Source organism: Protopterus annectens, chromosome 3.part0, assembly GCF_019279795.1.
Source record: "Protopterus annectens isolate FY-2018-M chromosome 3.part0, PAN1.0, whole genome shotgun sequence".
Classification (NCBI taxonomy): Eukaryota; Metazoa; Chordata; order Ceratodontiformes; family Protopteridae; genus Protopterus; species Protopterus annectens.
The window spans coordinates 1,706,083,717-1,706,097,522 of NC_056731.1; positions in this window are offsets into that span (position 1 = coordinate 1,706,083,717).

Genomic DNA, 13,806 nt, shown 5'->3' on the forward strand with positions numbered 1-13,806 from the left:
TATAGTTGAGTGCTAAGCGGATTGTAACAAGGAGCTGAGAGCTTCAGGGGAAGAGTCGTTTAGTGTTGCTTATGCTGAGTCTGCTTGGACAAAGTTAGCGTACTTGCTTTTGATGCAGAAGACTGTGGGTTCTACTCCCACAGTATGTTGATGCATTGCTGATGCTGTACTGTGTTATACTTTTAAAGGGGCTGGATGCTGCAGTCCTGAGAATGTCCTCTTTGCAGAGATACCTAGTAACTATGAATTTGTTATCAGTTTGCCATCCATTCCCTATTGCAATATTACTAGCTTATCATTTTTTAATATAACATAAGCAATTGCAACAGGCACTTTATTTCTAGATAAAACAACAAAATATAAAGTTGTTTGCTAGCAGCAACCTCTTCATTAGTTACAGATCTCTTTAATGTGGAATTATTTAGATGACTTACTTCTGTAGAGATTGTGCATATTTATGGATATTGGTGGATTGTAGAAGTTTGAGTAGACTTTTATGATGGAAATGTTCTGAATTGGGCAGTTTTGTCATTATTGGTGTATGCATTTTGTTACATTGTTTACTGGCAAAATGTTAAAAACAATAAATTTAAAATGGCCTCTAACAGATGTACTGTATTATACAAGGAATATAATTTAATACAATCAGGAAGGTGTATCAAAAAACACATTTATGTTTCGTGTGCAAGGGGCCTATGATTTGAAAACAGTCAAAAGTTAATCTTTATCTGCCACTGGCCAGATGTATTTTCTTTGAATGTGGGTTTTCAATGCTGTTTCAATGAATTTGAGTTTCAAGGGTAGAGAAGTTTTAATGCTAAGTCTATTTTCATTGTGAGACTGCATTGCTTTGTTTAGCAGATGTCTATTAGTGATTGTGCTGCAGAATGTAAAATAAAACTTTTAAATGAAATCCAAATCATTGCCGAAGTAAAGGAGTATGCACATTATGGTGTTTATGGTAAATGGGGTGAAATAGCCAAGTAATGGGATATTGGATTGGCTGCAGGGGTGAGGCCCCATTTGATGATAATTTTGTGAAGGGAGACGGGTGGCAAACTCAAAGACAGCCCTGGCTAAACTATACCTCTCAACTGTCCAGCTTTTCACAGAATGAATAGATTTTTGCCACTTATTTCTGGTTTGTTCCTCATACAATTTATGGTTTTCTGGCAAATCATTTAGGAATGAAGTCACTAAATAATGACAGACACTGGGTTTCAGACTTCATACCCCTCAGAAAAATGCATGCTAAAGCAAGACCTGTTATTCTATCAACTGTCTAAGTTTATACAAGAGAAATTTTTAGTACTGTTTGTATGTTCCCCCAATATATTTGGCTTTGTCCAGATTTCCTGCATTAAGAGGTTGAGAGGTATGCACAAATAAATCGCTTTATATAATTAGGTATATCCAAACTGTCTCTGATTTTGGCTCAGAATGTTGCAATCCCCTAATAATCCCTCCACAGACTGGCAATTTTGGAAGAAAACATGGAAGGTTTACAATTAATAAATAATTGTAATGATCAGAGTTGTATATTACCTTTATTTCAGAAATGCATGTAGATTCTCTTATTTTGTCAGCTGCTCATCTTAACAGTACTAATATTAAAAACGTGTCCCTTCTTTGACAGGTTCCCAGCTGTATTGTGTGGCTATTTTATATTTTTGCATCAAATTTTTGGTCCATTTTTCATAAAATTGTGTTTTTCTGGAAAATTAGTGGCAAATCATTAAAGACTGAAGTTAGAAAACAATGACAGACATTTGTGTTTCAGGTTTCATACCCTTCAGAAAACTCATACTAGTGCAAGATCTACTATTCTATTATCTTTCTAAGCTTATAAGAGCAATATTTAAAATTTGTCCTTATTTTTTAGGCCTTTGTCCCACTTCTATTTATGGCTTTGTCCAGATTTCTTGCTCTGAGGTTGAGAGGTATGACAAATGTTTCAGGGCCATCACCATCAGCCAGAAACATTTCAAATTGTGACATACTTGTTGCACCCCACTCCCCCATGTAGTGACTCTGGATGTGTCCAAGCAAGGCAAGGAGCAGTTATACAGTATAAGTATGCAGAGTATCACCCCTTCCAAGGTAGACACAAGTACTACAGTGGCTTTTCATCTGTCCTTGATTTTGCAGAATGTTCTGGTTTCTGTCATATTTTTATACTGTTGATTTATGCTTCTTATTATTCAGAAAATGCATGTTGTTGCAGTGCCTGTTGCTCTGTGTTTAAGTAGCAATGATTTAATGACCATAAGTAAGCTTGTCTGAGATTGTAAGATGCAAATAAGCTTTAATAAGCATACTGTTAAAGAATTACTAACATTGAAAGCCTGTTTGTGGTTGCCATGCGGAGAAAATTTATATAACTAGATAACGTATAAGCCTTAGGTATTGAAATGCATATGACGGTATTTGTAATAAAGGACAGGATTACAGTATTTTCAGAAGCTCAGTACTTTTGTTGCAGACTTAGAGTCATCTTTGCAGGCTTTACCCATAAACTAAACTGAATGCCAATCTATCATGTGTGGTCCATAACCTGTGCAGTAATCCTTTAAGCAATTTATCTTGAGCTTGTTTCTTGTTTGCTGTTCATATTTTACTTTGATAATGTTTTCCCCATGAAACAAGTAGATAGTTATTGTCAGGCAGCAGGTCCTTGTTGGATAAGAAACATTTTTACAAGTGGGGGCAGCACAGAGATTCCTACTTTCAGAATGTTTCTTGGTACCTTTATAAAGGTGAATATAAATTACAATTAAAACTGCAGTGCAAGGAGAAGTGGCTTGAGTTGAGTGCTACTTGTTTTTTTTTAACTTGATTTTGACTGGCATTCCAATAATGTATTTAAAAAGTAATTTATTTTTTCATGCCTCACAACCTTTTTGTTTCCATGTAGATATTAAGTAAGCTGTCATGTAGCCAATGCATTGAAATATTTTTTCTTCTACACTTCATTTTGTCTTGATTACACTGTCATAATGATGGTTTGGCACCCAGGGCAGTGTATTTAACTAAAGTCCCAGTTTTTGTGGTTTTGAGCATAGCTTTGCCCCTTTCTAGTTGCCCATATCTCTTCCCATTGGCCCCAATCATTCAATTGTCTCCTGCAGCCCTCCCTTTGATTTGAAGTCACCAGCTGCCACTGGTGCTGAGATTAAAGCTGTGAGATGCAGCTCACTGGGTACAGAATTTGATTCTTTCAGCCTGAATTGTTTTTTTTTTTTTGTTGTTTAGTTTCTCTCTCTCCCTCTCTTTCAATAACATTTACAGTTGTTTTTTCTATTTTGCAGATGGTGGAAGCGACAGAAATGAGTGGCCATCATCTCACAGGCAAAGGAGCTATTCCAGAAATTGCCAGCTAGTGATTCCTCAGTGACTGAAGATCCAGGTGAGTCCATTCATAAGAGGCAAAGGCAGACAGCAAGTAGCAAGCTGGTGACCTGAGGGAAGTGGACTCAACAGGAGATGGATGGTGTTGTAGTGTATGTTCAGGCCACTGGAGCAGTGAGCAATGAGGTCACAGGTAATGACACATTGCTGGATGCTCATTTAGGCATGTTAGAGTTGGTGCAGTTTGGGAGTAGCATGGGAACATGTGGAGACGAGGTACATCAGGTGCAGGGTGAAGTAGGTGGTGCAGCTGAAGAGTGACAAAGGTTTAGTGAAGGGGGCAGACTCACAAGGAAGATTTTGGGAATGAGGAAGGTTTAGGTTTGATTATGGGGAGTTTAGGGGTCTTCCACAGATGGGGTAGAGTCACAACAACATGAGTTTGAGTCAGACATTGGGATCCATCCTGGTGATTGGTTAGGTAAGCAGGCCCTGGGGCAAGGGAGATGGGGGTTGGGTCTTTTTGACCGATCACATGCCACTTTCAGTTAAAAAAAAGGTCTGGAAAGGGGACTAGGTTAATATTTTAGAATTAATTGATGCAGATGGGGTACATCGTCTGATGAAATTGGAGACCACAAACAGTAAAGACATTTAAGTGGCCTTAGTGGCCTTGGGGCAGAGGAGGGTAGGTAGACTATGGCCAAGAACATGGGACAGCTGGGTGTTAGGCTTTGTTTATTACACAGGAGCTTGGTTTGTGAAGGATACTGCCTTGGTCTTACCACTCTTGTCTTCTTTTCTCACAGTCCATGAGGCACAGCATCTATGGGTGGGAAATGCCTGGTTGTGGTACGATCAGAGAGTTTGAAAGCAGAAGGCAGTGGATCAGTCACTAATGTAGATAGCCTTGTAGCTGTTAGTAGGGGAGTTAAGTTAAAAAGAGACTGGAGAGGGGTATGGCAGGCCTTTAATGGGGGGCATTGCTTGTGGGTGGAGTGTAGGTTTTCGCACACTTGTTCAAAGTGTGCAGGAATGCATTCAGCTCTGCAGTGCAGCAGATGGGAAGGCATGTTGGTTAATTTGAGTTTGCAGCAGCCTGAATCAGGTGGATTACCATCGTTGTTTCCTGGATTTCAGAGTAGTTGGGTCAGGAGGAAATTTCTGGGGGTGGGGTGTCCTTTCGTGAGTCAAGGGAAAGACCGGGGGATGCATTCTCCCATTAACTTGCATGTATTGAGACAGATGCTCATGCAACTTCATGATTCGGTAGTTGCAGATGAATTAATGGTTTACTATCAAAATCTTGCAGCTGACAATTGCAAGTGTGCATAAATGTCATAAAACACATTACCGATCATTCACATAACCGAAAATAGGAATTAAGGAAAGTCAACAACTCAGGAATGCCAACTTTACCGAAAATACCTACACTTCTGGTTATGTACTACGAACATTTTGCAGGGGGGACACCCTTGCTCCCCACACACACACCCACATGCCCTGCTACTTATATATACAAACTCCAAGATTGCACTACAGTGAAGGAAAGGGTAAATTTGCCGATTCCCACTCTAGCGTGATCTCTGTTCAAAATAAAGAATCCACAATAGCGAATGGACATTAGCATTCACTCTTTTGGATTGATCATTTTGAAAGTCAATATTGCAACAACTCAGAACATTGTCTTTCGCCTTTCCAGGTTGTGTAACTGACATGTGACATTTGGATGGTAAACCGAATTAATAGATAGGTTTTGTGAGGGATTTTCTATTAAATCAAGGGTGGGAGGGGATGGGTCAATTTGTAGGAATTTGCATTCTGGGGGGGGGGGTTAGAAAGTTTGGTGAAGAAGGAATGGTGGGTGTTTAGGTTATTGGGTCTGTTTGATAGTCCTCCCTGTAATAGCTTTAAGGTGTCTCCATTACATTTGGTTATTAAGAAATCAGCAAGTAAATTTCATTTGATTCACCATTTGTCTTATCCCATGGGGAATTCCGTGAATGATTTTATTTTGCAAGATGACACAAAAAAAAGTTGTATATCTTTGGATGATGCAGTGCAGGTCATTCGAGAGTTTATGAACCCATGGTTGATGAAGGTGGATATTGAATCTGCTTTTCATTTATTACTAGTTCGGGAGGAAGACTGGCTGTTGTTGGGCAGGGTAGTTGGGTCTAAGTTTTACTTTTAAAAGGCTATGCTGGTGAGATTTTCGGTGGCCTGAAATTTAGCACTGCTCTCCATTTGATTTGGCAGCAGCAGGTAGGCAGTTAGAAGGCAGTACATTATCTGAATGACTTCTTAATAGTGGGTATAGGGTTTGAAGGAGCATTAGAAGGTATGCAGGCGGTTTTGGGGATGTGTAACAAACTGGGTGTTCTGTTAGCTATGCAGAAGTTAGAAGGCCCAAAAAAGGCATTGTTTTTTCTGGGATTGCTAGTGGATGTAGGCAGTGGCTTGTTTTGTTTGCCAGATGAGAAGATAACAAATTTGAAAGAAAAGATTCAGTGGGTGAAATCCAAGGACAACCTGTGTATTAAGAATGTCATGGAGCTCAAAGGGCCCATGAATTTTGCATGTTGGGCAGTTCAGCTGGGTTATACCTTTTGTAGGTCCGTGGCCTTTTTGTTGAAAGGGGGAAAAGCAAACATCACTAGGTGTGGGTTAATAAGTTGCTGCATGCTGATTTAGCATTGTGGCTGTCTTTCTGGAGCAGTTTAATGGTATTTCTTTCTGGCAAGCAGATTGGGTTGTTCAATTTGCAATTGCAGAAGGTATTGGAATGGGGACATATTTTCAGGGAATGGTTTGCAGTTCACTTGCTGGCAGGTTGGAAGGATGGTTGGAAGAGAGATGTTGCCTTTTTGGAGTTAGTTCCAATCTGGGTGGTGTCGAAGGTGTGGCAGGAGAGATTGCAGGGAAATAGGGTTATTTTTCATTTGGACAATATGGCAGTGGTGCAAGTGTTACAGGCAAAAACAGAAAAGTCTGATTTGCTTTTGTGAATATTATGCAAGTTGGTTTGCATTTTGTGCATATTATGGAAGTTGGTTTTGCAGAGTTTGATGATTAATTTTCCCTTTACAGGTGTGCATGTGGTGAATGTTATGAATGGGATTGCTGATAGCTTGTTTTGCTTTCAGTTTTCCAGGTTCCGTCATGTTAGCTGCAGAGTTAGTAGATAAGCTGATGGTGTTGCCAGATGATGTATGGCAGATTGGCCTGGAATAATCAGAAAGTCTGTACAGGAATCCTGGTCAGCTTCTACAAGGAAGGTGTATTGTAGGGCATTGCAAAATTTTGATAAATTTGTGTTGCAGCTGCCTGAGGAGTAAGCAATTTTGTTGAAAGGATTGTTGTTGAAATACTCAGCTTAGGCTTTGGAGCAAAGTAAGGCAGTTCAGTTGGTCAAGGTGGACTTAGGTGTGATTAGTATATTTGCAGGGGTGGCAGGGTTACTTGACTTTACTAAATCTTGGACTGTGGTTAGTATACTGAAGGGCTGGGGTTGGATTGATAGTGTGAAGACTTACAGGCGAGGGCCATTGACAAGTCAGGTTTTGAAGATTTTGTTGCTGGGATTAATGTTGGTAATTAGAGATTCATCGGACTATACTTTATGGGGGACTTTGGCTTTATGGATGTATTACAGAGCTTTTAGGGTGTCAGAGTTGTTAGGATTGCTAGTCTGGCAGGATGTTTTCAGTGTTTTCTGCCTCCATGAATTTTATTTATTTATTTATTTGGATATAAAAATAAATAATGTATATTATATATGTAATATTATATTATATATTATGCATATAATGTAATGATATAAATAAATAAAAGTAAATACATGATTCAGTGTGTTCTGCCTCCATGAACATTTGGTTGTATATATCTAAAATGGATTAGTTGGGGAAGGGCAGGCAGATAGTACTGGGAAAAGTCAGGAATGATTGGTTGTGTCCAGTGGGTTGGGCTAAGAGATTGCTACAGTCTCATGCTGGGAGTACTAAAGACTTTGTTTTTCAGTCAGTAAGGGACATGGAGATGCCGAGTAAATCAGTTTGTATATATGATGAGGAGAGCTTTTCAGTGTGTTGATTTTCCAGGAGAGAGGCTTTCCACTCATTCTTTTCACATTGGAAGGACATTGGATTTAGCAAGAGAAGGCACATCAATTGAAGTCATTAAGAGGGTGGGTTGTTGGTCATCAAATTCTTTCTTGTGATGACTGGCTTAGTATTATTATTAATTATTATTATTATTATTATTATTATTATTATTATTATGTTTTCTCTTTCTCTAGGAAAGAAGATTCTCATTTATTCTTATATCAATTGGGTGGCAAACAGGGCTGCAATTAGGCCAGATGGCTTGCAACTGGGCTTGCATCATTTTCATCTGGCATGGTGTCAGAGGTGTTAGCTGGCAATGGCTCATGGAGAGGTTTGCTTTTGTACAGTCTCAAATTGGGCTCCCTAGAGTTCTGGCAGTTCATTTGGCAGGTAACAATCTGGGAATAATTCTGAAGAGAGAGTTAGTAGTTAGGATAAGTGAGGATCTGGTTATTTCAAAGAGGTTATTCCCAGGTATGTGCATTGATTGGTCTGTAGTAGCACCATAATTATTTTGGAGCAATGTCAGCAGTTTTATGGCTTTGCAGAGAGCTCATCGATTTGTTAATTTTAGGTTATCAGGGCAACTGTGTACTTTGGTTATTTATATGCTAGAGCATAGGGATTTCGATGATAGGGACCCAGTTTGGTTTAGAGAAGATGGTGAACCCCTGAACGATTTTGGTTTGGATCTGTTTAACATACATTAAGTGTGTTTTTGGATGGTTTGGTGAATATTTTGGAGTGAATGAGGGGGAACAACCTGTGTCAGGCTGTTTGGCAGAGAAGAGGAGCAGGCTTGTCCCTGTTCTTTTCCCACTCTGGTGTTAGGAGTTTTATTCAATGAGTTGGGGGCTGAAAGTGAGTGGTGGGATGCTGTTTGAAGTAAGAGTAAGCAAGCAGTGGTGATGATGCTGCTTATTTGGTCAAGGTGAGCTGGGATATGCTACCCTAGTAAATGGTTACATGGATGTTCATGTTGCATTTAATAAACCAAATATTGGTCAATAATAGTGTGGTGTGTTTACTGGAGGGGACTGGGATAATTTATTTTTTTATTGGAAAAGGTTATGAGCTTTTGAACAATTTTATCTGATATTGGTAATGACATATTTTTAATGTTATATGTCAAAGGCTCTAAAGTAAAGTTTCTAGATTTAACTATTGATTTAATGGCTTCTTGCTTTCAAAGTACATTGTTCAAAAAAATCTACCTTTGTTAACAATTATTGCATTATTTTAGTTAATACCCTAGCCACATGAAGTTTAATATAACGTGGTCAATCTGTTTATGTTTCTAGAACTTGTATGTCATCAGCTTTGGTGGACACTTGGTCAGTTTTTTCAGTAATGTTTATTTTTATCTTACTGAGCGACCTTTGGCTGTGTTGGGTATTTCTTTTTATATGTTTCTAGAACTTGTTCTGCAGATTATACATTTTATTAAGAATTTGCATTTATTACAGTTATTCATGTTGCCAGAGATTATAGTTGATACAAACATATGGAAATTGCTAACTAAGTTAGTAATAAAATGTATTCACATTTTCCACTTGTTTCAACCCATGGCCTGCAAAGAAGGTAATATAATACGGTTTACTATAATTTTGTCGATCACAGTATATGCGATTGACAAAATCTCAAATTTTGCTGTCACTGAATCATTAAGTCGAAAAAGAAAATGTCGGAACTGACAACAGCGAATGCAATACAGCATTCACTGTTGTCAGTTCCGACATTTCAATGCAGCTCGCACTATAGTGGGGATCAGGAAATGTACCCTTTCCCTCACTATAGTGCAATCCCAGAGTTAGTATATTTAAGTAGCAGTGGGTGTGTGGGGTGCAGGGGGCTTTCCACCCTGCTAACATGTTATTTACTGTGCAACTCACAGTAATGGTGTCCCCGGAAGTGTGGTGACTGTTCGAAAATGCTGAAGTCAACATTTACAGTCGCCACATTTCGAATTTATTATTGTTCGGTGTTGTTAATTTCGAGGTTTTGCCTTGACATAACCGTGATTCGCTGTTGTGCGATCCGGTTAAATGATAGTAAGCCAATAATACTAATGCTAATTTCAAAAATTTTTCTGCGGTGCCAATTGCCCTTGATAACCATGGTATTATGACTGCTATCAATAGCAATTTGAAAGTCATCCTTAAAAATGATGATCTTGTTAATGTGTCAGGCTATACTCTAAATTTAATTTGTTAGAGACAAACAAATGTGAAAAGCTATTTAGAAAAAGGAAGAGATGTAATATACCCTGCTCCTACTAATAAATCTATGGCCAAATTCATAAAAATATGCAGCAGTGCAGTAAACAGTCACCACAAGGGTGGCAGTATACGATTTAGAAAACCCAGTAACATAAAACAAGATGGCCATCAGAAAAAACATGGTCAGATGTGTTAAATGCTAATAATTGCAAAATGAAGTACCATGGATGTATGATAATGAGGAAAAAACATGGAGGAGTGATTCAGAAACATTTAAATGCAGTTCACGACCAGATGATTACATTCAAACAGTGTAAGGAAGTATACAATCTTAGGGGATGCTGTGGCCATTGTAAACATGTATCTGGAAGAAGCTCTTATAGCAACTGTTGCAGCCAATAACACATAATGTTGCTCAAGGACGTGCAGGATCTTCTGACTGCACTTAACATTTATGCCAAAACAGATATCTAGAATGAGATGAGGAAAACTAACGTGCAGGATGGAAAATTATGGACATGAAGAGACAGTTGATTAATATGAGAGAGATGAGAACGTTATGGAATGGCACTTGAGATAAAATAAATAGTGTCAGGATAAGGAGGTAGAAGAGAATCTATTCGTAGTATGGTAAAATGAAAGCTACTCTTGATATTAGCCCATTACTATATGCTATGATATGGAAGAGTTAGTGATTCAAAGTGTCACAGGGACAGTTATAGTAAGTATGTGGTCATGTATCGGATTTGTAGATTGTGCAGGTTCTAGCATCGGATAAATATTTTTTATATTGGTCTTGAAATTGGAAAGGTTGCTAGTATGTTTAAGGGTTAAAGGAAAAGGGTACCAGGAGTGGGCTACATAGCTAGAATAGAGGTAGGCTACTGCTAACATGTGTGGTTTGTAAGCAGTGAGGAGTATTTTGTTTTTAGATCAAACCAGCCTAGTAGGGGTGTATGTGTATGTCTGCAATAAGTTTAGTAGGAATTTGCTTTGTTCTGGTATGTATACTATTTTGTTGACTAGGAGTAACTGGTTGTAAGTGAGTTGCTTTGGTAATGCAAGCCATTCAAGCTGTTTTTGGGGTTAAGCATTGACAGATTCTGTTTGGTGAGTTAGTGGCAACTTTTGCTATTTTATTTCAGCTCTGATTTAGTTTATTTTGGATGGAAGCTTGAAAAATAAGCAGTAATGGGGAGCAATATAGTAAAGTGGGAGTAGCAGTGTAAAGGCCAGGAGTTTCCTGGGTGAATCAGTTAAGGAGTATTTTGTTCTATTGTGTGTCCCTAATTTTTGTTGATTTTTTTTGATAACTTATTGCACATGCAAGTCAAATCCCAGGATATCATCAATTGTCATGTTTTGTAAATCCAAATGGGAGGTGACTTCTTTAGAGGTATTACCAGATTCTGTTATTGAAAAAAATGTTTGATGTATATGAGGGCTTTTGAGAGTAATAACAGCTTTTTTGATCAAATAGAAGCTGTGAGTTTTTGAACCAGTTTTCAACAGATGAAAATGACTCTGGTGTGATGTGTTGTAGAATAATTGGGTTACTGGCAGTACAGATTAAAGTGGAATGTTCTGCATATTGTATGAGGGATGCTTGACATTTGGCAGAGTGAAGTCTGTTAGTAAAAGCATTGAAAAGCAGTGGCCTCAATATGGAACCTTGGGGGATGCCTGCTTTCATGGGTAGGAAGGAAGAGTAGAATCAAACTACACAACTGGGGCATCTTCAGTTGAAATTCTCTGAGACCTATCCAGCTCCATCCTGACATCTAATACTACACTGTGGAAATCTGTAATGGGCTTAGGTGAGGTCAGAAACTCCTGTCTCCATAAGGGATTGTCCAGTACACAACCCACCAACTGTTACCTTCCATTCCACGATAATCATGACTGCTGTTCCATGGGTGCAAGACAGATTATATCAGTTTCTCTTTAGGAGACTATATTATAACTATGATCCTGACAACACACAGCATTAACATTGGTCACAACATGGTCACAGAAGGGCTGATCATCAGAATGTACTACAGAGATCTGTCTACCATAGAGACAGAGGGCCTCTAGTACCACCTAATTCTTAGCGTCCAGAAAATTGGGCTTGCAGATGGGTATTGCTTTTTGTGCCTGATTTTAGACATATGTCTGTTGGTATGGGAAACACAGGAATTAACAGCTCTGGTCCTATACTGGACTTAGAAATCCTAACATTGCAGTGTCAGTGGCACTGGCACAATAGGTAGCACACTGGCCTTTTTTCAGAAGGCTGTGGGTTCTATTCTCACACTGTGTACCTTGATTGCTGACAATGCAGTGCAGCATGAGGGGGGGGTGTCATACTCCTTAGTATGCTGTCCTTCTAATTAGATGATAAACAGAGGCAACATCTGTTAATGTAGGTAGTGACTCAGGTGGATGTAAAATAATCCATGGCTCCTATCAAAAAGAGTAGTGCAAGTTCCCCGATACTCTGGCCAAATATCCCCTGCTAGAATAAATTCCACCTCGGGTCTCCCCTGAAAAGAGGTTACGAGCCTAGTGGTACTAACCTGGTCAACAAATGGATAAATAAATAAATAATTTGGTAGGCCATCTACTATGTTTTGGTAGGGGCTAACCTCAACATACATGTTTTCACAAAGCAATGCTTACCTGCATGTGAGGCATTATTCCGTCCTAAACACAATCCCCTGCTCCCCAAAGTAGCAGCACATGACTGCAAGTTAGGAAGCACCCAACTTCACAAGCACATCATCATATCATTGTAGTGATTATATTATAATCACAAATGTTTAAGGTGCACAACATTATACTGACATATGGACAGCTACATTGCTAAAACCTACTTTAACATACCTGCATAATGCTACGGCCAGTACACTTGGCAATGTACCCCTTCAGAGACCTTTGCTAATACATGTAGATATAATGAAAAACTAACAACAGCTTTATGGTTTAAAGTAAATAGCAGACAAGAAGCTAACTTTGTTCAAAGAAGTAGGAGTAGAAAGTACCATACACCTTATATACAAGCAGAAAATCTTTTTGAAGCAGGATTCAGACACAAGTTCTTCTTCCAGAGTGCGGTGATGATCTGTGACCCTGCTGCAATTGTACTATGTAGATTACCCTATCTGGCTGTGATGACTATGCTAATTAGAGTCATCTCGTTAATGTTTCTGAATTGCTCAAGTTGCATGATGAGAAAACCTGATAAACATAATGGTGAGTTCTGCATGATTCCGTTCACGTGCCTAAGCACCTGAGGTCAGCTCTGCAAATGCACAGTAAACTCAGATCGCAGAGGTTGGAAAATTGTTGTGCTCATACTTTTGTGATGTAGCTGATGATGATGAATATTTCTCAGTTTACATTGTTAGGAGCCATGTTCCCAAACTTACCACATAGGGAGGGTCTGTTAGGCATTCAAGTGTTAACAACTCTTAACTGATATTCATGGCAAATCATTATCATCATCTTCTTTCGGCTGTTCCCATTAGGGGTCACCACAGCGGATCACCTGTTTCCATTTCTTCCTGTCCTCTGCATCTTGCTCTGTCACACCAACCACCTGCATGTCCTCTCTCACCACATCCATAAACCTTATCTTAAGCCTTCCTCTTTTCCAGTTACCTGGTAGCGTCATCCTTAGCATTTTTTTCCCAATATAATCAGCATCCCTCCTCAGCACATGTCCAAACCAACATAATCTTGCCTCTCTGGCTTTGTCTCCAAACCTTCCAACCTGGGCTGACCCTCTAATATACTTATTCCTAATCTTGTCCACCCTCGTCACACCCAGTGCAAATCTTAACATCTTTAACTCTGCCACATCCAGCTCAAACACCTGCCCTTTTGTCAATGCCACTGTCTCCAACCCATATAACATAGTTGGTCTCACTACCCTCTTGTAGACCTTCCCTTTCACTCTTACATGTACTTGTCTGTCACAAATCACTCCTGACACTCTTCTCCACCACTCCATCCTGCCTGTACTCTCTTCTTCACCTGTCTTCCACACTCACCATTACTCTGAACTATTGACCCCAAGTATTTAAACTCATCCACCTTCACCACCTCTACTCCTTGCATCCTCACCATTCCTCTATCCTCCCTCTCATTCA